At 42.0% G+C, this 20,395-nt stretch overlaps 1 long non-coding RNA gene across 1 annotated transcript; it reads left to right on the top strand.

Annotated features, from left to right (window-relative positions):
• Nucleotides 1-5,529: 5,529 nt before the first annotated feature.
• On the top strand, nucleotides 5,530-6,747 carry LOC134291850 (uncharacterized). The gene is made up of 3 exons (XR_009999315.1): nucleotides 5,530-5,812; nucleotides 5,882-6,179; nucleotides 6,533-6,747. It is a non-coding gene; the product is annotated as an uncharacterized LOC134291850 (long non-coding RNA).
• Nucleotides 6,748-20,395: the final 13,648 nt, after the last annotated feature.

A 20,395-nucleotide genomic window follows, 5' to 3' on the forward strand; every position in this document is an offset into this window, starting at 1 on the left:
TCTCAGTTTAGAAGCATGCTATCGAAAAACAATGTATGGATGAATTTAACCTTGTAGTTTTATCTGAAAGTTTGCCGAACAACGTTGGGGTCGCAAACGTATACCAAAGTCGTGAGCGAGCTGTGAAGGCAACTCTCCACGCGGTGAATATAAATTTCATTCACGCTGTGGAAAGTTGCCTTCACTGCTCGCTCACGACTTTGGAATGCGTGTGCGACCCCAATGTTATGCGGCAAACTTTCAGATAAAACAACAAGGTTAAATTCATCCATACATTGTTTTTCAATAGCATGCTTCTGAACTGAGATAATAGCAAATGAATGTAAATTTTTGCAAATGAATGGTTGCAACCTTGCTGGAATTCTTTCAGGAACCCCTTCAGGGATATTCCTTCAGGAACTGATACAAAGATTCCTCCAAGAGTTCCCCTGAGTAATCTTTTAAGGATTCAAGAATTTCAACGATTTCTTCAATACTTTCTCCTGGAATGTCTTCTGAAACTCCTTCTGGAATTCCCTCAGAAATTGATCGCTGGATTTCTTCCTGGGATTCCTCCAGGAATTTCTTCAGAAATTGTTCCAGGATTCCTCTGTGAATTTCTTCAGGAATTTGTATAAAAAAATCCTACAGGAATTCGTCCAGGAATTCCTCAAAAAACTCCGCTAGAAGTTCCTCTAGGAATTTCTCCAGAGATTCCTCCATGTATTCTTCTGGAGATAGAGCAAGGGATTCTACTAGAGATTCAGCCATGGATCCCTCCAGGAGTTCCTCCAGGGATTCAACCTGAAAGTTCTCTAGTGATTCTTCAAGCACATCCTCTGGAAATTCTTCCAGGGATTTCTCTCCAGGAATTCTAACAGGCATATCTCCAGGAGTTCCTCCAGGTGTTTCTCCAGCCGTTTCTTCAGGAGTTCTTCAAGGGAATCCTCTAGGGATTGCTCTAAGAATTCCTCCAGGAACTATTTTAGGAATATCTCTAAACATTCCTCCAGGACTTATTCCAGGGAATTCTATAGGAATTCCTCCAGGAATTCATCCAGGCATTTCTACAGGATTTAAATCAGGGACTCCTCCAAGAAGATTTTTATTACCCCAGGAATTCCTGCAGAAATTCTTCTTGGAATTGATCCTGGAATTCCTCCAGGGATTCCTGCAGGAATTCCTTCAGGAATTACTACGGCAATTTCTCTAGGAATTCCTCCTTCCTTAGTGTATACAGGCATTACTCCAAGGATTCCTCCAGGGGTTCCTGCATGAATTCCTCCTGAGATTTTTTTTTTTTTTTTTATCTGTATTAACGAGATTTTTAGCCCTAGGCTAGTTCATCTCGGGACCCACGCTTTACTTCCCTTCCGAAGGAAGAACTCACAATTTGCGAGTTTGTCGGGAGTGGGATTCGATCCCAGGTCCTCGGCGTGATAGTCAAGTGTTCTAACCATCACACCAGGTCCGCTCCTCCTCCTGAGATTCTTCTAGGCATTCCTTCAAGAATTTCTTCAGAAATCCTCCAGAAAGCTCTCCAGGGATTTCGGAAAACTCTTCAGAAATTCCCCCAGGAATTTCTCCCGGATGTTATCCAGGTATTATTTCAGGTATTCCTTTAGGCATTTCTCCAGGATTTCATTCAGGTATTTCCCCAGAGACTCCTCCAGGAATTCCACCAAGAATATCTCCAAGAATCACCCCAAAAATTTCTCAAGGAATTGATCCAGGAACTCCTCCAAGGATGTCTTCGGAAATTCCAACAGAAATTTCTCCCGGAATTTCCCCAGGAAATCCTCCATGGATTCCATTCAGAAATTCTTTGAAGAATTTCTTTAGTGATTCTTCCAGGAATTTTTCCAGAGATTCCTCCGGGAATTCTCAGGATTCCTTCAGGAGTTCCTCTAGGGGAACCTCTAGGGATTGCTACATTTTCATGGAACCTCCATGAACTGGGATTCCTCCAGGAACTATTTTAAGAATACCTCTAGGCATTCCTCCAGGACCTATTCCAGGGATTTCTATAGGGATTCCTCCAGGGATGCATCCAGGCATTCCTCCAGGATTTAAATCAGGGACTCCTCCAAAAATATTGTTAGGAAATCCACAACGAATTACCCCAGGAATCCCTGCAGAAATTCCTCGTGGAATTGATCCAGGAATTCCTCCAGAAATTGATCCAGGGATTCCTGCAGGAAATCCTTCAGGAATTACTACGGGATTTTCTCTAGGAATTCCTCTTTCCTTAGTGTGTCTCTTAAATAAATACAAATCAATCAATCAATCCTTCCTTAGTGTATACAGGTATTATTCCAAGGATTCCTCCAGGGGTTCCTGCATGAATTCTTCATGAGATTCCTCTAAGCATTCCTTCAAAAATTTCTTCAGTAATCCTCCAGAAAACTCTCCAGGGATTCGAAAAAACTCTTCAGAAATTCCCCCAGGAATTTCTCCCGGAAATTATCCAGATATTATTCCAGGTATTCCTCCAGGAATTGATCCAGGGATTCCTGCAGGAATTCTTTCAGGAATTACTACGGCAATTTCCCTAGGAATTCCTCCTTCCTTAGTGTACACAGGCATTATTCCAAGAATTCCTCCAGGGATTCCTTAATGAATTCTTCCTGAGATTCCTCTAGGCATTCCTTAAAAAATTTCTTCAGAAATCCTCCAGAAAACTCTCCAGGAATTCCAGAAAACTCTTCAGAAATTCCCCCAGGATTTTCTCCCGAAAATTATTCAGATATTATTCCAGGTATTCCTCTAGGCATTCCTCCAGGATTTTATCCAGGTATTTCCCCAGGGTCTCCTCCAGGAATTCCACCAAGAATATCTCCAAGAATCATTCCAAGAATTTCTCAAGGAATTGATCCAGGAACTCCTCCAAGAATTCCTTCGGGAATTCCAACAGAAATTTCTCCCAGAATTTCCCCAGAAAATCCTACACGGATTCCATTCCGAAATTCCTTCAAGAATTTCTTTAGTAATTCCTGCAGGATTTTTTCCAGAGATTCCTCCGGAAATTCTTCCAGGGTTTCTTCCAATAATTTATCCAGGAATTTCTTTTCCAGAGATTTCTCCGAAGATTTCTCCAGAGCTTCCTCCATTTAACGAATTCCTCCAGAAATTCCTGCAGGATTTCGTCCGATGGTTCCTCCCGTAATTCATCCAGATATTTCTTCAAGAATTCCTCCTGAAGTTGCTCTGGGAATCCCTCCAGGATTTTCTCTAGGAATATCTTCATAAATTTCTTCTGGAACCCTCTTAGAACTCCTCTAGATGTTTATTCCGAATTTCATTCAGAGATTCCTCCAGGAATTCTTCCAGGGAAAATACGTTGGAAATACCCCAACAATTCCTCTAGGGATTTCTCCAGGAACTCCTCCTGGAATTTCGCCAGGAGTTTGTGCAGAAGTTCATCCAGGCATTTCTCCTGATGTTCCTCCAGAAATTCCTCCAGGGATTATTCCAATAATTCCCCAGGGATTCTTCCAAGAATTTCTCCAGAAGTTTCTCTAAGGATTCCTCCCGGAATTTCTCAAGAGGTTTCTTCAGAAATTTCTCCCAGAATTACTCTAGGTTATAGGTTCCCAATCTTTTAGGTCGCGCGACCCCCTTTTGCCAGCAGCCAGATGGAATGGCATTTGTACACACAATCAAACGATCCGGGCGCCCAATGAATAGAAGCTAAACATTTAATGTCATTAGACCGTATATCCCCCCTCCCTCCGACAGCAGCGCCCTCTAGACCGATTCTGCTCCGGTGGAGATTGGATTGTGGTGGAGGTCGGTTGGCACCATCATCGCGAAGGAGAAAGTTGTTTTCATCCAAGCTGCGCCTGCGTCTGCGTTTCGGTCTAGGTGAGGAGGGTGTGTGTGTATCTCTCTCTTCCAAGGGGAATCCAAACATGGTCAAAGAAAGCAGTCCCCCTATTCCCCCCATTTGATGGTGGGTCTCTAACGTCTACCCGGTCCGACTGAACCGGGCAAGGCAAGGTGACGAGGACCACGAGTGACGACGACTTTGCGTTTCTACAATATCATCAGAATCATTAGACTGAGTGATGATGATGTTTATTGCTGTTGATATGTTTGGTTTTAACCAGTTTTCCGTGCTCATCAAGTGGTGTCATCAAGATTTAGCTTCTGTGAGCACACTGAGTCTATTTAGAATACATGAGAAATTATGTGATTAATATACAAGACATTGCATTGGATTGTAAAACATTTACCCGAAAACCGATTCCCCGAAAAAAAAATGAAAAGTTCGGAAATGCAATGTTTTAAAATGTAAGTAGTTTCTCAAAATTTTCTCTGAATCAACAATAAGGCTTCAAGGACATTTTCGGGGGGTTTCGAAGGCACTTCAGGAAGCTTCAGATGTTTTTTGTGTGTTTCAGAGGCGTTACACAGGCGTTACGTAGGCGTATACGAGGGATTATGACAGGTGCGTTACATGGGTCCAATGAGGTTTTAGGGGGATTTCAAAAGCATTTTAGGAAGCTTCAGAGGATTTTTGACGGGTTTCAGAGGCGTTACGTAGGCGTTTTCGAGGGTTTCAGAGGTTCTTAGGTGTGTTACATGGGGTCTGAAGGAGTGTTAGGGGGATTTCGAAGGCATTTCAGGAAGCTTCCGAGGATTTTTATCAGATTTCAGAGGCGTTACTCAGGCGTTACGTAGGCGTTTTCTGGTTTCTGAGGGTCTCAGGTGCGTAAGTTACATGGGGGCTTCAGGGGCGTTTTCGGGGGGTTTCGAAGGTATTTCAGGAAGCTTCAGAGGATTTTGACGGGTTTCAGAGGCGTTACGCAGGTGTTTTCGGGGGTTTCGGATGATTTCAGGTGCGCCCTTCATCATCGCTCCCCACTGAGCAAGCCCTAAATTCCCCTTAACTCCACTCGCTACTTATTTCCGGTAAACCAACCTTATCTCTGATCTAAAACACTCCAACTGCTCTGAATACAATCAGATTCCATTTATAGGTAACGTTACCCGAATGGAGGTAACGTTACCGTAATGGATTCTACCTAAATGCAGGTTTGGGTGTATCATACTTTTATAATGAATCCATGTCCAATTGTTTGGCATAATGCAAACTGTTAGCATGACTGCCCGGTTTTTTTTTCACTTAACCTAATCGTGCATTTCAAGGGGTTTCAGGGACGTACCTTAGATGTTCTAGGGGTATTTCAGAGGGCTTCAGGTGCGTTTTAGGCGTTTTCAAGGGGCTTCAAGGGCATTCCTGGGATGTTCCAGAGGGTTTCAGAGGGCTAAGGACAGACCTATTAGAGTCCCAAAATGACCGCCACCAGAGATGGCATTTCACCGTAGCGATTCAGTGCGGCGTCAGTTTATCGACCACACTGGGGATAGGAACATTTTTCACCACACCAAGAAGCCAGTTTCTCTTGTTTTGGGTGGTGGGTAGACCAAGCGCTAGTGCGTGCTCTTGCTCGTTCGCCTTGGATCGAGTGTGGCTCACTCTTTCGCGCGCATCGCTCTCCGGCGCTCTCCCGTGTTTTCACCCAGCAGTCACCGAATCATCACACGCTAAGGTCAGTTTACCTATAAATAGGTAATCGATTTACCCATATTTGGGTTTTGCATTCAAAACCCATAATTTGGGTAAAGTATACCAAGAAAAAACGGTAAAATTTACTTATAATAGCAGTAAAGCTAATTTACCCAAATATGGGTAACCGAGCTTTACCCATATTTGGCTGAAAAATGAAAGTGTTCGTCAAATCGATGTCAAATCAGAATGATCATCTATTCGGCGAGCATTTCGGAGCATAAACTTCACAAAAAATTGGAATTCGTTTAATATTGAAAGGTAAGCAAATTAAATAAATAATAATGAATTACTGTTCAATTAATTCCTCTAACTGATTTATCATTTCAGGTGACAATGATGTAAAAGACTCCGCCGAGGCCGATTCCGGCGCCAGATCTCCTGACTAGCGCACACAGTCAAAAGCTCGGGTTCGCTATGCTGGATTTCCGGGGCAGCCTTCCCTGTCCCCCGTGTGTGATCCACGAAGAACGAGAAATCCATCTGGTCAATTGATTCATTGTGGTTGCCATCCGGTGCTGAGGAGCGTGAAAAGTAAAAGTGTTAATCAAAACCCGAGTGATCAGCTAACTGAATCACTTAATCAGAAAGGGTTTGAGTGAAATTCGATTCCAGTTGATTTGCAAAGGTAAATAAGGCCGATGCAAATATTTAATTTGTTTTATGTCACCCCCCCCTTCAAAAATCTCAAAATATTGAAGGGGCGAAAAAAAAACATGGCGTCTCATGACTCCATTTTCAATAGACAATTTTTTTACAAGCAACTATTTTTCAATAGTTGAAAAATATTTTTTCAATAGTTGGTAAAAATTCCAATTTTTCAATAGTTTTTTTTCCCTTTGTTCCTTATTTATTTTTGTCCCCCCCCTCGTACCTGATGAGAGGTCTCGGACATAAAAGAAAAATAATATTTGCATCGGCCTAATACAAAGAAAAAATAATGAATTGCTCGATGGATAAATTCCTTATTTACAATTTCAGGTCCCAATCATCATGGAAAACGTTGTACGAGGTCGTAATTCGCCTATGGAATTGCCACATCGAAGGTGCCCCTTAATAGTTCTTCCAGTCATCCAAGGATCCGCTGAGTCAATGGCCCAGGTTTACCTCGATGCAACCTCCTCTTCAAAGCACCACTTGTGTTTTCGACTTCTCCCCCAGATTGAGGATCTCTCACCGGAACCAACCTCAGACCGCCTGGGAAGCACCCAAGGGAGCACCCAAGGGAGCACCGATGTGCAAACAACTTCCGGGAGTAAATAGATTCTAAGTAAACTAGATGTAGCTATCAAATAAAGTTTTTTCATGAAATATACATTATTAAAATCAATTAACTTTCATCCTGGGTTCCATCTATTTTTGCGATTAAGTTTTTTGAAAAATAAAACAAAATTTCATTACGCAAATGTGGGTAAAATTTACCCATATTTTTACCCTGCACAAGTACCCATATTTGGGTACTGCCCGTTTATCCATAAATGGGTAAAGCCACTTTACCCATAAAATGAGGTTGTGCACTTTTCGGCGATTATGAGTATACTTTACTCACATTTAGGTAAACTGACCTTAGCGTGCACCATATGGTGTCGCCTGGGCGAGAACTCTCCGGTGTTTCACCGCAGCGCGCACTCTGGCGCAAAAACCTCACTCACGCTAAAACTGCTCAGCACTAAAATGTGTAAGACATACTCATAAGTGCATAATTTCCAGACCACACAAAAATGTGTAGCAGTTACACATTCTCAAAAAACAGCTCGTGCACTCTTCTAGATGCGAAATGTTGATTTTTTTTGTTTTCCAAGGTCACTAGTAATCCTACCTAGAATGGCGTACACAAATATTTGTGATTGTAAATGTGCAAGGGTTACACATTTTTGGTGTAGTCTGGAAATTATGCACTTTAGTGCTGAGCGGCGTTAGCGTGGCTGGAGCGCGCGCCCGGGTGATTTTTTACACTTTCACCGGAGAGAATTTTTAATCGCTCTCGCCGCACTGTTGTGTGGCCTAGTGCTCAGGGAGCTAAGAGATTTATTTCTACCCACCAAGCTTGCGCGCATCCGAATCGCAGTGGTGGATCCACATATAAGAGACGGGCTGCTGTTGAGATACACAGCGTGAGTGGTGTATTTTCTATTTCTCTTGGACATCTCTGGCCGCCACAATGGCCGACTTTGACACCTACTCACGATTTCGAGAGCACAAATCTCTTCGTAAACAGAACCAGCGCACAAGATATTTTTATGTTAAGCTTATTACAAGTGAGCAAGAACAGAATAATAAAATGCACTGTTGTTTGAAACTTGCTTCTTGAGATTTGTGCGTCTGAAGTTCTGATGCAATGTTGAAGCGGGATTTCATGACGTTTGTCCTTAAGGGGGCTTCAGGGGTATTTCAGGGCGTTCCAGGGATTTTCATAGGATTTGAGAGGCATTCCAGGGGTGTTCCAGGGGGTTAAGAGGGTCCCATTTTTGTTCACGAGTGCAGCAGGAGCCTTCAAAAGCATTCCAAGATGTTTCAGGGGTTCCAAAGGCATTCCATGATGTTTTAGAAGCGTTGCAAGGGGATCCGAAGGGGTTTTAGGGGCGTTCCCGGGAGTTTTAGGTGGTTTTCGGGGGTTCAAGTGTATTTATCCCTGATATCATATGTTTTAATAGAATGAGAAATGTGCTGATCAGATACACAAGAGGTGGCTTCTCGGATGGGTTTCAACCCACTAAAAACTCATTCTCTCGCTTCCTTACCTTCTCGGTACGCCCGTTTGGGATGATTACAAGATGGGGGGAGGGGTCCTTATATGAGTACTCTCTATTGGTTAGCGTTCCACCAGCTACCGCCTTAAGTTATCCTCTCTCCCCTAGAAGATTTGGTCCTGGCTAGCACTATAGACCACCCGTTGGACTGCAGCTCCCGGATGGGATGAGGAACCAACTCATCTTCCTGTTGATCGGCCGTCATTTTCTCTGTAGTTCAAGTACGATTTAGGAGACCCCACAGTAACAGAATCCCACTTGGCCGCTTCCGTACACATTCTTTCAACATTGTTGTCTGGAGTGATACCACATATCTCCTGCATACTCAACCATTGCACAGTGTACAAATTCGAGCAAAAAAACGGACGCAATTCAGTTCCGGCCGCTAAGCAAACGACAGATACCCATTCCTAAGCAAAAAAATCCAGGGAATCAAATGGTGCCAACCCCGTTCCTGAAAAACATCGCCAAGTGTAAATTTGTTAGAAATATTTGAATATATCAAACTTAAATCCAAAAAAGTTGGGAGGAACCCTGAATATTTCAAAAAACTTCATGTAGCAATGTTAGAAAACTTGGTTTAGTAAATGTTTTTCACTTATGATCACAATAAGTGTCTCATTTTGGCCAATATCCCCTATTAAATGAGAATAGGATGAATTTGAACAAAAAAACATGCAAAGTCGTTAAAAAATCATGCTACTGCATGGAGAAACGCCAAACGGATTGTGTCTTGTCCATCACATTCAGAGATGGTGTCCCATTATGTCCAATATCCCCTATAAATAAGGAATATTTGAGAATTTCGTATGAATTTCAACAAAAAACATGCAAAGCCATTCAAAAGTCGTGATACTGAATGGAGAAACCCTAAAGGGCCTAAACAGATCATCTCTTGACCATCGCATTCAGTGATGTTGCCTCATTTTGTCCAATATCCCCTAATAATTGAGAATTCTCAAGAATGTCAGATGAATTTCGATGAAAAACCATGCAAAGTCGTTCAAAAGTCTGATATTTTTTGTCTTTGAATATTTTTATGTATTTTTTATTTTGTGGGGGAAAAAGGACAGAATGAGACATCATTTCTGAATATAATAAGCAAGAGATGATCTGTTTGGGGTTTTTCCATTAAGTAGCACGACTTTTGAACGACTTTGCACAGCTTAATGATGAAATTCATCTGAAATTCTCAACTATTCTAAATTTATAGGGGATATTAGATAAAATGAGACAACATCATTGAATGTGATGGACAAGAGACGATCTGTTTGGGGTTTCTCCATTCAGTATCACGACTTTTGAACGACTTTGCATGCTTTTTTTTATTGTAATTCATCTGAAATTCTTAAGTGCTCTTTATTTATAGGGGATATTGGACCAAATGGGACATCATCTCTGAATGTGATGGACAAGACACGATTCGTTTGGAGTTTTACCATGACTTTTGAACGACTTTGCATGGTTTTTATTGAAATTCATCCGAAATTCTCAAATATTCTTAATTTATAGGGGATATTAGATAAAATGAGACAACATCATTAAATGTGATGAACAAGAGACGATCTGTTTGGGGTTTCTCCATTCAGTATCACGACTTTTGAACGACTTTGCATGGTTTTTTTATTGTAATTAATGTGAAATTCTCAAATATTCTTTATTTATAGGGGATATTGGACAAAATGAGACATCATCTCTGAATGTGATGGACAAAACACGATTCGTTTGGGATTTTACCATTAAGTAGCATGACTTTTGAACGAGTTTGCATGGTTTTTATTGAAATTCATCCGAAATTCTCAAATATACTTTAATTATAGGGGATATTGGACAAAATGGAACACCATCTCTGAATGTGATTGACAAGACACTACCCGTTTGGCGTTTCCTAATGCAGTAGCATGACTTTTGAACGATTTTTCGTGATTTTTTGTTCAAAATCAACCGAACTTTTCAAATATTCTCATTTTAAAGGGGATATTGGACAAAATGAGACACTTATTGTGTTTAAAAGTAAAAAACATTTGCTAACCCAAGTTGTCTGTCATTGGTACATGAAGTTTTTTGAAATATCAAGGTTTTCGCCCACCTTTTTTGGATTTCAGTTTGATATGTTCAAGTATTTTTGACAAATTTAGGGGAAAACTACCAAAATGAGACACTTGGCGACGTTTTTCTGGAAAGGGGTTGGCACCATTCGACTCACCGGAGTTTTTTACTTAGGAATGGGTATCTGTCGATTGCTTAGCGACGGGAACTGAATTGCGTCCGTTTTTTTGCTCGAATTTGTACACTGTGCATTGCTCCACGAACCGTGGGTATTCAAAGAGCACATGATCCGAGGTCTCGTCGTAGTCTGCGCATTCCAGACATGCGGGGGAGCCTGCTTGTCCAAGTTCACCTCGCTATGGGGCCTGCTCATCCATTTAGACACGCTCGGTATGAGCCATGGTGTGTCCATCTACCGTTACTGAAGAAATTCCGTTCCCTATGCTACATCAACATAGACGATGTTCTTGCGATCAGTCTAGTTCCTCTTATGCCGCGTCGCTTGAAGCACTCTTCGTGCTCCGCCACAACTAGTGCTGTGGGCATCATGCTCACTAGCATGCATACCGCATACTTTGAGATTGTGCGGTATGCGCTAAGGCACATCAGCCTGTGGGTACTGTAGAGTCGCTTCACGTTTCGGTTGACCACTAGCGACATACCTTAGTATGGAGACCGCTACTGTCGTGAACAGCTTACGCTTACTGGAGACTATTGCCAAGCTATTTGACATTATCTTTGACAATACCATTATCGCCGTGCTTGCCATTTTGTAGGTATTTTCCACGTGGCCATTCCAAACGTCAGCTTATCGTCGATCATGACCAGTGAGCTCTTAGAGTTGATCGTCTATTCGCCTGTGATGACCACTGCCTGTTGTTCAGACTTCCATAGTACCGAGCCCCTGAAGTACCCTTGCGGTGATGTTGTAGCTCCTCTCGCCTTTCTCGGTGTCATTGATTAGCACCCTATTCTGGAAATAGCTCTCCAGTATCCAGCATAGGCTAACCGGGACTCCTAGATGGTGTACACCACACTCGATGGTGTCCCAGCTTTCTTTTGCAGTATGACGACTGCGCAATACCGGATTCCCGTTCCCCTCTTTTGGGGCCCTAATAGCATCCACCCTTCCGGAAGCCAAACTTTTTATCCGAGAGGCCAGAATCAACGGGTTTCTTGGTATAGACCATCGACAGGATGATCTTTTCCAACAGTTTTCCGGCGGTTTCTAGAAGGCAGAAAGGTCTGTATGCTGACGGGTCGCCAGGTGGCTTCCCGGATTTGGGCAGTAGAATCAGTCTTTACCATCTGGCACATCTGCATAGTCATTCTGAACATGTCAGGGCTAGGCTCTGTGGCCGTCTTGGTGGCTACTGTCGGGATACCGACCGGACTCGGCGCCTTGTTTACCTTAAGCGACTATGCTATTGCGATGAGTTTGTCGTACGTTACCGGGGCGAACTCCCTTTGGCCGGTTTGGCCATAGGGGACGGGAGCCCATGGTCGTGTATCGTAGCGTAGAAACAACGTTTCCACGATCTCTTTTGCAGCATCTCGGGGGAGCATTCTGGGGGTGCTGACGCGTCCTTCGTTTTGGTCATGACTACTCTGTAGGCATCACCCCACGGGGTCGTGTTGGCTGCCTGACAGAGATTTTCGAAACATGCCCGCTTACGCGTCTTAATCTCTTTGTTCAGTGCCAATTTAGTCGCCATGTAGGCCTCACTTCGCTCCATTCTACCCTCGTCGGTGCAGGCTCTTTGCATCTTCCTTCTAACACTAACTCTTAGTCAGGGCAGGATGCGCGGAATTCTGGATCCCCGATGACAGTCAATGGCCATCGTCTGTGACAGTCTTCCTTCGTGTTCCACCCTTATTGAATGGCCAGATGGTCACTATGCGTGTATCCATCGTCGACCCTCCAGTCTGAGCCAGGGTTTAGACCCGGACTCCAGAAGGTCACATCAATGATGGACTCTGCACCTACTGTACGTTCGCGACATCGAAGTTTAGTCTAACCATAGCTTCGAGTAGACAGCAGCCTTTCACGTTAGTAGAGCGGCTACTCAACTCAATCGTCCAGGCGTTGAAGTCTCCACCGATGACCACGGAAGTCAATCCTGTATATGCACTAGTGCGCCTGATAGCGATACCAGCAAACTTAGCATGGACCGGAAAACGACCGATTGTACAGATCGCTACTAGCTTGGCCTTATCCGCTACCTAGTTTCCGTTATCGGGAGGGATGCGTTATGGGTCCGATAGTAGGGCGATGTCTGTACTTGGGTCCGAGACTTACTGCCACAGCAACTGTTTTTTTTTTATTCTTAATCTTAATCACTTAACCTAATTTACAGCTCTATTGTCCACTGGGGCACTACGTGAGCAATTTCAATTGACAGCTGCACTTACATTTTGTACAGCGCCTAGATTCTATTCTGCTTTATCGAATTGGTTGCCTTTCTGCTGCTTTCACTTTTTCTACTTTATACCTAGTAGAATGATGAGCACAAGGATGATGATGGGTGACCGTTGTTCCTTTCCAGTCCGATTGGGGGTCCATTATAAGTAGCAGTCCGCCGATGTCCAGGTATCCAGGTCCGTTTGAGCCAAGGGGCTCAGAAGAGGGTCAGTGTCAGTTGCTCTCGGGGAAAAGCAACTGACGAAAAATTGCAAGTGCCGGGGCTGGGAATCAAACCCATGACCATCCGCATATGAAGCGAACGTGTGACCAACTACGCCACGGGCCCCGGCCACAGCAATTGTTGTGCGGCTTCACAGTGGTTCATGCTTAGCTGTGTAACCTGCGTTAGCGTCGGTTGGTTCGACCTCCTTGCGTGCCTGGACATTTAGGCCCGCCTGTCGTGTGACCCTTGTTAGCCGTGAAAATCAGGCATTTTGGTGCCGAGTTGCTCTCCCTGGCGATGTGGTTTTCCACTTCGCATTTCTTGTAGAGTTTGTACATGCTGCACTTATCGAACGTCTACTATATATTTGGTATGGAAAAATGCACATCATAATTGGTATACAACGAAGAGCGGTTACACTTTTCGAGGAAATCCTCATTCGGGTAAATAATCTTCGAAAAATTGGGTGCAACCCAAATTTCCCCAAGAACATTTTGTAAGCAAATTAATTAATTTTCAGCGCCTCTTTTCTTCTCTTCCATTTCCAAGAAAGTTCAAAAACCCGAAACAAAATGAAAAGTGATCCTCAATTTGCTCTTGTTTTGCTCCATCATCGTGCCTCCCATCCACACGAAGAAGATTCCCGCAACCGCGCGCGCCCTTCCCCCAACTCCCCCCGGTTTGCCCCCTTTATGTAAATTCAGATTACGTTGTAATTGCTTTTCTTCCCGGGTAGTTTCTCTAAGCATCGCGCATTCTCCCTTTCAGCAGCTTTTCGCCTAATTTCCCTGAAATTGAAATCCGGTGCTCCCCCGGCCCAATCCAACTCTCGCCCGCTGGTTGCTTGAATGGATCGTTGGGGAGGGGAGCATAGAATTTTATGGGCTGGACGGCGACGACCTTGGGTGAGTGGTCCGGCCCGTTCTGAGCTTGAACAGCAGCGCGGTGAAATCGAGAGTGTGTTGAACCTGGTCAGGGTTTTTTTTTTCTGCTGCGCGTTTCCGATGCGCGGCAAAGTCGATGAAAGCGAGTTTGCTTGCGCCACTGAACTAGTCACAGAAGAGGTGATGGTGGCTGGTCATCGACTGACTCTGGCTGGTCAGAGATTGAACGATTGCTGATTGCGCGGTTTGCAGTAATATCAGTTGACGATAATGAGTTTACTACTAGCCTTGGAAATTAGTGAATAAGGGGATCGGTGGAAGAGTAATTAGTTTGTCACATCTCAACACCTACTTAAGAAAATATGAGCATTGTGCACGCCAGTTGATGTTTACGGCAACTAATCATGAACGAAAGCGTTAGTACCTTAATTGATGTGACACTACCAGTCATGCATACAGGCAGGGATGGAAAACATCACAAAAATGATGATGATTAACCTGGGCTTGTTAGGGGAATATCTGTAAATAAAAAGAAAATCGCGTTAAGTACTGTTCCTTTGAATTCCACTAAGAGTCGAGTCAAGTACAAGACACTGAAGACGACCTTACAGTTGAGGTCGAAATACGTATCTGTCAAAGGATGCAAATTCTTAGTAAAATTCAAAGGAACAGTACTTAACGCGATTTTCTTTTTATTTATAATCACAAAAATGTCATTTCGTTATTTTCTAATTTAACTGCATCTAGTAGAAAAAGTAAATCGACGACATTATTTATTATGCATATCTAGTCAGCATTATACAGGGGGTGGCCAAAATGTTTGGGATAGGCAACTTTTTTTTCTCTCTTAAAACAGTTCAACATGCTATAACTTTTCATAGAATGCATAAAAAAATCTCAAATTTTAACTCTTTGTCAACCTATTATATGTGCATCATTGGTACAAATTTGGGCTCAATTGATTAATGTTTCGCAAAGTTGGAACCGTTAGGGTAAAACACTATTTTTTAGACAACTCATTTTTGAGCTGACATATCTCGGAAACCAGTGAACCGAATTGAATGAAATTTTGAACGTACACTAACAATATACAAATGCTTCACAAACTATTAAAACATAGGTACTTTTTAAACGTTGAAAAAAGTTATCATGGATTGACAATTTTTGGATTTTTCTAGAAAAAATTTAATTTTTCTACATAAATATCAATAAATTTTAGTGTTGATATCCAAAGATTTTCCGCTTCTGTTCTCAAGTTATCTTTAATCAGATATATTAAAGCCTATTTAGTTTGAAGGAAGAACACATTTAGTAATTTTTGTGTGGTATTGTAAATTTGACTTATTTTCCTCTATATGGGTAAAAATTTCAACCCTGTTTAACTTAATTCGCCTTGAGAAAATATTACATTTTATAACGTCGTATTAAGTATCAATATGTTATTGATAAACGTTAAAAGCATCATTCAATTCGGTTCACTGGTCTCCGAGATATGACAGCTCAAAAATGAGTTGTCCAAAAAATAGTGTTTTACCCGAACGGTACTTTGCGAAACATTAATCAATTGAGCCCAAATATGTGCCAATAATGCTTGTTGCCAATAAGGTTGATAACAGTCAAAATTTGAGATTTTTTGATGCACTCTATGAAAAGTTACAGCATGTTGTATTTTTTTGTGGCAGAAAAAAAAGTTGCCTATCCCAAACATTTTGGCCATCCCCTGTAGATCGTTGATGCTTACGAACGGAAATTTACACCGAAAGTGAACTAAATAGAAAAATGTCATGACATTTTTTGTTTCATGAAATTCCGCGTTATTTTCCATCCCTGCATGCAGGGCTGTTAAATATCACGACCCCCAAAAATGACAATGTGAAAAAATATATTTCACTATCACAAAACGTATAACTTTAATATTTGTAGAGTAATTCGCTAATTGTTGAACACTACCCAAATGTTGAACAGTTTCTGAATATTTTATTATAAATCTTACTTAAGTAATTTTCATCCAACGCAAACCTATGATGTAGATGCATATACATGTGGGTCACGATATTGCTCTAATAAAGTTACAAAATTATACATTTTTTTTTATCAAAAAAATTGATTGAAAATTTTGTACCGCTGATGACACAAAAACTGCACAATTCTTAAGATTAATTTTAAGAAATTGCTGTTACGAACTAAGCTTTGCGGGCAAATCGACCACAAATATCAAAGGCACACCATAGTTACAAGAACTGGAGGGATGTCATTAACAGTTTAACATTGTTTAAAATAACATTTTCATTGTAATTTAATTTGAAAAAATATTTTTTTTTTATCACACCATAATTATGCATCCATGATCCAATTGTTGAACACTGGCCTAACCTACGATGTTAGCATGACTGCTAGATTTTTTTTTCAGTTTACCTAACCGTACATTTCGTTAGGTTTCAATGGCGTTCCAGGGATATTCTAGGGGTGTTGCAGTGGGCTTCAGAAAGATTCCAGTGGTTTTCAATGGGTTTCAAGGGCGTTTCAGAGGTGTTCAAGAGGAATTCAGAGTGTTAGGGGGTCCCAGGAGTATTTCAAGGCGGTCCAGGAGGCTCAGGAGCAATCCAAGGGGTTTTAAGGGATTTCAGGGTCGTTCCATGAGTGTTCTTGGGGGTTGAGTGGGTCCCATGGGTTTCCAGAAGAGTTTCAGAGGCTTTAAAAGGCGTACTTTTCTTCTGTCGTTTTTGCTTGTAATCATATCTTTTCAGCCATTTTTGCATCTAGTCATCTTTAAACCGATTTCAGTCCACTAGAGCTCTCTTCAAATGTGCGATTCTTTGTCATTTAAATGAATTGTCACTAGCTCGGACTAGCTGGGCACAAAACACAAAAAACCCGGAAAAAATCCGCCAGGGTGAAAAAATATCGGATGTCGGGTCAATTTTTATCAAATGTTGGACCACTGTTGGACCCACATCGGGTAACTGTCGTGTCTATGTTGGGTTTGGTGGCCAAAATAAAAACAAGTGAATGATAGGTTGATGTCGGGTTTTACGTCATCAATTACGAACAAAGCTTCAACCGTTCAACAATTGGCGAGAACCGTCCAACATTAGGATGAGCCAGCTTAAGGAAGCGTTCAACATTTGGGTTACAGACTTCCCATACAAATGTTCTATTTTCTCTTAGAAAATGGAATTTAAAGGAATACAAATTCAATGGGCAGTATAAAGGATAAGTAGATCTAGACGTTCACTGGATATTTTTCAACTAAAGTGGAATTATACACGGAAAAACAAACGAAAACCAAAATGCCGGTACTAACCGTTCAACAATTGGCGAATTACCCTAATCATTTCCTTTTTATTTATTTTTCACATCTGAATGCCAAGTAGTTCACATAATAATATACTCGATGATCATTACCTGTGTGCTTAATAAGTACTGCTTTGCTTATATTCCTGTACTGGTAATTTCATATATTTTTGAGGAACACTAATCTCTTTATTATCAAACATGAGCCACCAAGCATCTTATCTTTACTGACGAACTCGGTAGCTCAAATTTCACGCGTTCTTCCAGAGTGCCTTCGATGTTAACCCCAGGGGTTCTTATGCTTCGGGTCAGGGTTAATCTTGACCAGCCCATAACCATTTTAGTTGATTTATTGACCTTCCAAAAGGGCATTAATTACACTCCCTATCAGTAACCACTCATAAACTTCTCTCGTGCCTCATAATGACCGGTTGGAGTTTTTATTGAGTACCAATATACGCCATGTAGGATCACTATCTATCATCGCTAAATCGAATCTCAAACGTCGCCCATCCGAGAGGGGAGACCCACTAATGACCTACACGTTTACGTTTCCCATCGGATTAGGCTCTGGGGCGCCCATTACACGATCCTAATTGAAAACATTCCAAAGTGTCGAAGAAAGAGAAAGTGAAGTATCGAAAAAAGAGAACTGTCTCGTTTCTCAATTATTCATTCAAGAGTTTGACGAGGTTAGGAGCAGTGTGAAACCCTCTCATAACGACGACCCTAGAGGACCGTCAATGGGGGGCGGTTTGGTGCCCTTAGTCCATGACAGGGAGATCGTCACCGTTGATAAACAGCAGCCGACGGCGTGCCGATTCAGGGTTACTTTTTCCGCTCTGCCATCAGGGTGCCACTTGAACCTTTCCGCTTGTGATTTGAAAAATGAAGGGCTTCTTATGCAGTTTGGGCCCTCCGGTCGGCAGACAACAATAAATAAATGATCTGCTGCCAACTACATAGGTATGTATGTGAAGGCGAGCGTATGACAAACGGCTCCAATCGGTGGCCCCCTATCAAGTATGCATCGCAGATATTGAACTTCGACGCACTGGCAAGGCACGAACCCGGTTTGAGTAGAGGACCTTTGGGTGTTCCTTCCATGCCCGGCGGGCCATTTTTCAGATGCGTGAGATTATTCCATGTTTTCCATGCCAAAGCGGAATTATAGAAAAAGTAAAAGTGATCAACATGCGAGAGCAGTGCAAGGTGTAGCATGGTGTGGCTCCAGCTGTGAATCTGTCGGATGACTGTCGGAGTTTGTTAAAACTAATTGGAAATATTTATTAGTTTTCTAAACGAAAATTCAGGTCGGAATTGTCATTTCAATGAAGCGTGAGTAGAAATATTCACTCTCTATATTTCGTTTTCCATCAAACTAAGGTTACAAAGGCCTTGAAATTTGTGAAACAGGTTCTAAATTGTCACCCCAAGTTAATCGAACTGCTAGGTTTATGAATTTTACTGCGGAGAATAAAACACCTATTGCTCTTAAAGATTCTTCATCAACCATAACAAAAATGCCAAGAAAGGAAACCCCAATCAATCAAGCAATAAAAAACAAATTTCCCAAAACTCAATTTAAGAGAGATTAGAATAGCCACACTACATCGTTCGACCATAGACCATCTTCGGCCAGAACTACACACCCAGTAAAGCCAATCTAAACATAGAGAATCGAAACTTTCGCTTTTATTTCCACCCAATGTTTACGACCCAATGTTTACCCACCCGGAAACGACCTTACATTCGTTCTTAGCTTTTCAATCGTATGAAAAGGAAGATTTTTAGAAGAAAGATCAGAGCCAAGTTTTATTGCCTTGAGTCTTATTTGGTTTTATTTTTATCACACAGATTTGTTATTTATCAAATGCTGTAGCCTTGCGTACTGTTAGAAAACAAGGCACATTTTATGTGACCCGCAAAATGATTTCTTTGACTTATTCTACTTGTGTCGATTGAATGTATTCTCCTTATAGGGTTCACTGCGGATTTCTTCAAGAGTTTCATCATAAATCCCTCTAGGAATGCCGACTGGGATATCTGCAGAGGCGTCTAATGTGATTTCTACAGGCATTTTTCAAAAGAATGCTGCACAAAATCCGCTTGGAAACTACCCAAGAATGCCTTCTGAGTTTCTTCCAAACAATCCTCATGTGGTACTTCCAGAGATTTTCCCAATGATTATTCCAGAAATTTCTCTTGGAGTATATCCAAAAATTTCTCTAGAATTACCTCGCTAGAAATTCTTGCTTGGGTTCATCCAATTATTTTTGATGAGATTCATGCAGCAGTTCTTGCTGTCACTTCTCTATGAATTCTACTAGAAATAAACCTTAAGTTTTTTTTAGAGATTCCTTCTGAATTTCTCAAAAGATTCTCTTGGAAATTGAAATGCTTTGAAAATACTGCTAAAATTTTTCAAGGCATTCGTGGTGGGAATCCTCCAAGAAGTCTTGCTGTGATTCTTCAAGCAATTCCTCCTGGATAGGTTAGAGGATTTGGCTTATCAGTCCTTGATTCTCTAAAACGAAAACGATTAAGACTCATCCCTCCGGATGGTAACAACCGTTTCCGAAACGTAAGGACAAATCTTAACGGTTTCATTGTAGAGAATCAAGGACTGATAAGCCGAATTGCCTAACCTAGAACATAGATCCAACAGTCAACCCAAGTAACACACTTTTTTTTTTATTCTTAATCACTTAACCTAATTTTACAGCTCTTTTGTCCACTTGGGCACTACGTGAGCGATTCCAATTGGACGCTGCACTTACACTTTTTGTACAGCGCCTACATGTATTCTATTCTAATTCAACTGTATCGAACTGGTGCCTTGTGCTGCTTCAACTTTTCTACCCTGTCCACGGTAGAATGATGAGCACGATGATGCTGGTGGTTGGCTGCTGTTCCTTTTCCAGTCCAATTGGGGGTCGTCCATTATGAGTTGCGGTTCGCCGATATCCAAATTCCGGGTCCGTTAGAGCTATATGCTCCGAAGAGGGTCAGGTGCCAGCTGCTCTCGGGGGGAAGAGCAACTGACGAAAAATCGCAAGTGCCGGGGCTGGGTTCGAACCCATGACCATCCGCTTATGAAGCGAACGTGTGGACCACTGCGCCACGGGCCCCGACAAGTAACACACTTGTCACCGAGGAGTCACGGCGGCGCAGATTTTTGTTGCGCAGAAGTCACTGTGACTTACTTCTAACAAATAAATACTTACTTGCTAGAAGTAA

Source organism: Aedes albopictus, chromosome 3 (assembly GCF_035046485.1).
Source record: "Aedes albopictus strain Foshan chromosome 3, AalbF5, whole genome shotgun sequence".
NCBI lineage: Eukaryota > Metazoa > Arthropoda > Insecta > Diptera > Culicidae > Aedes > Aedes albopictus.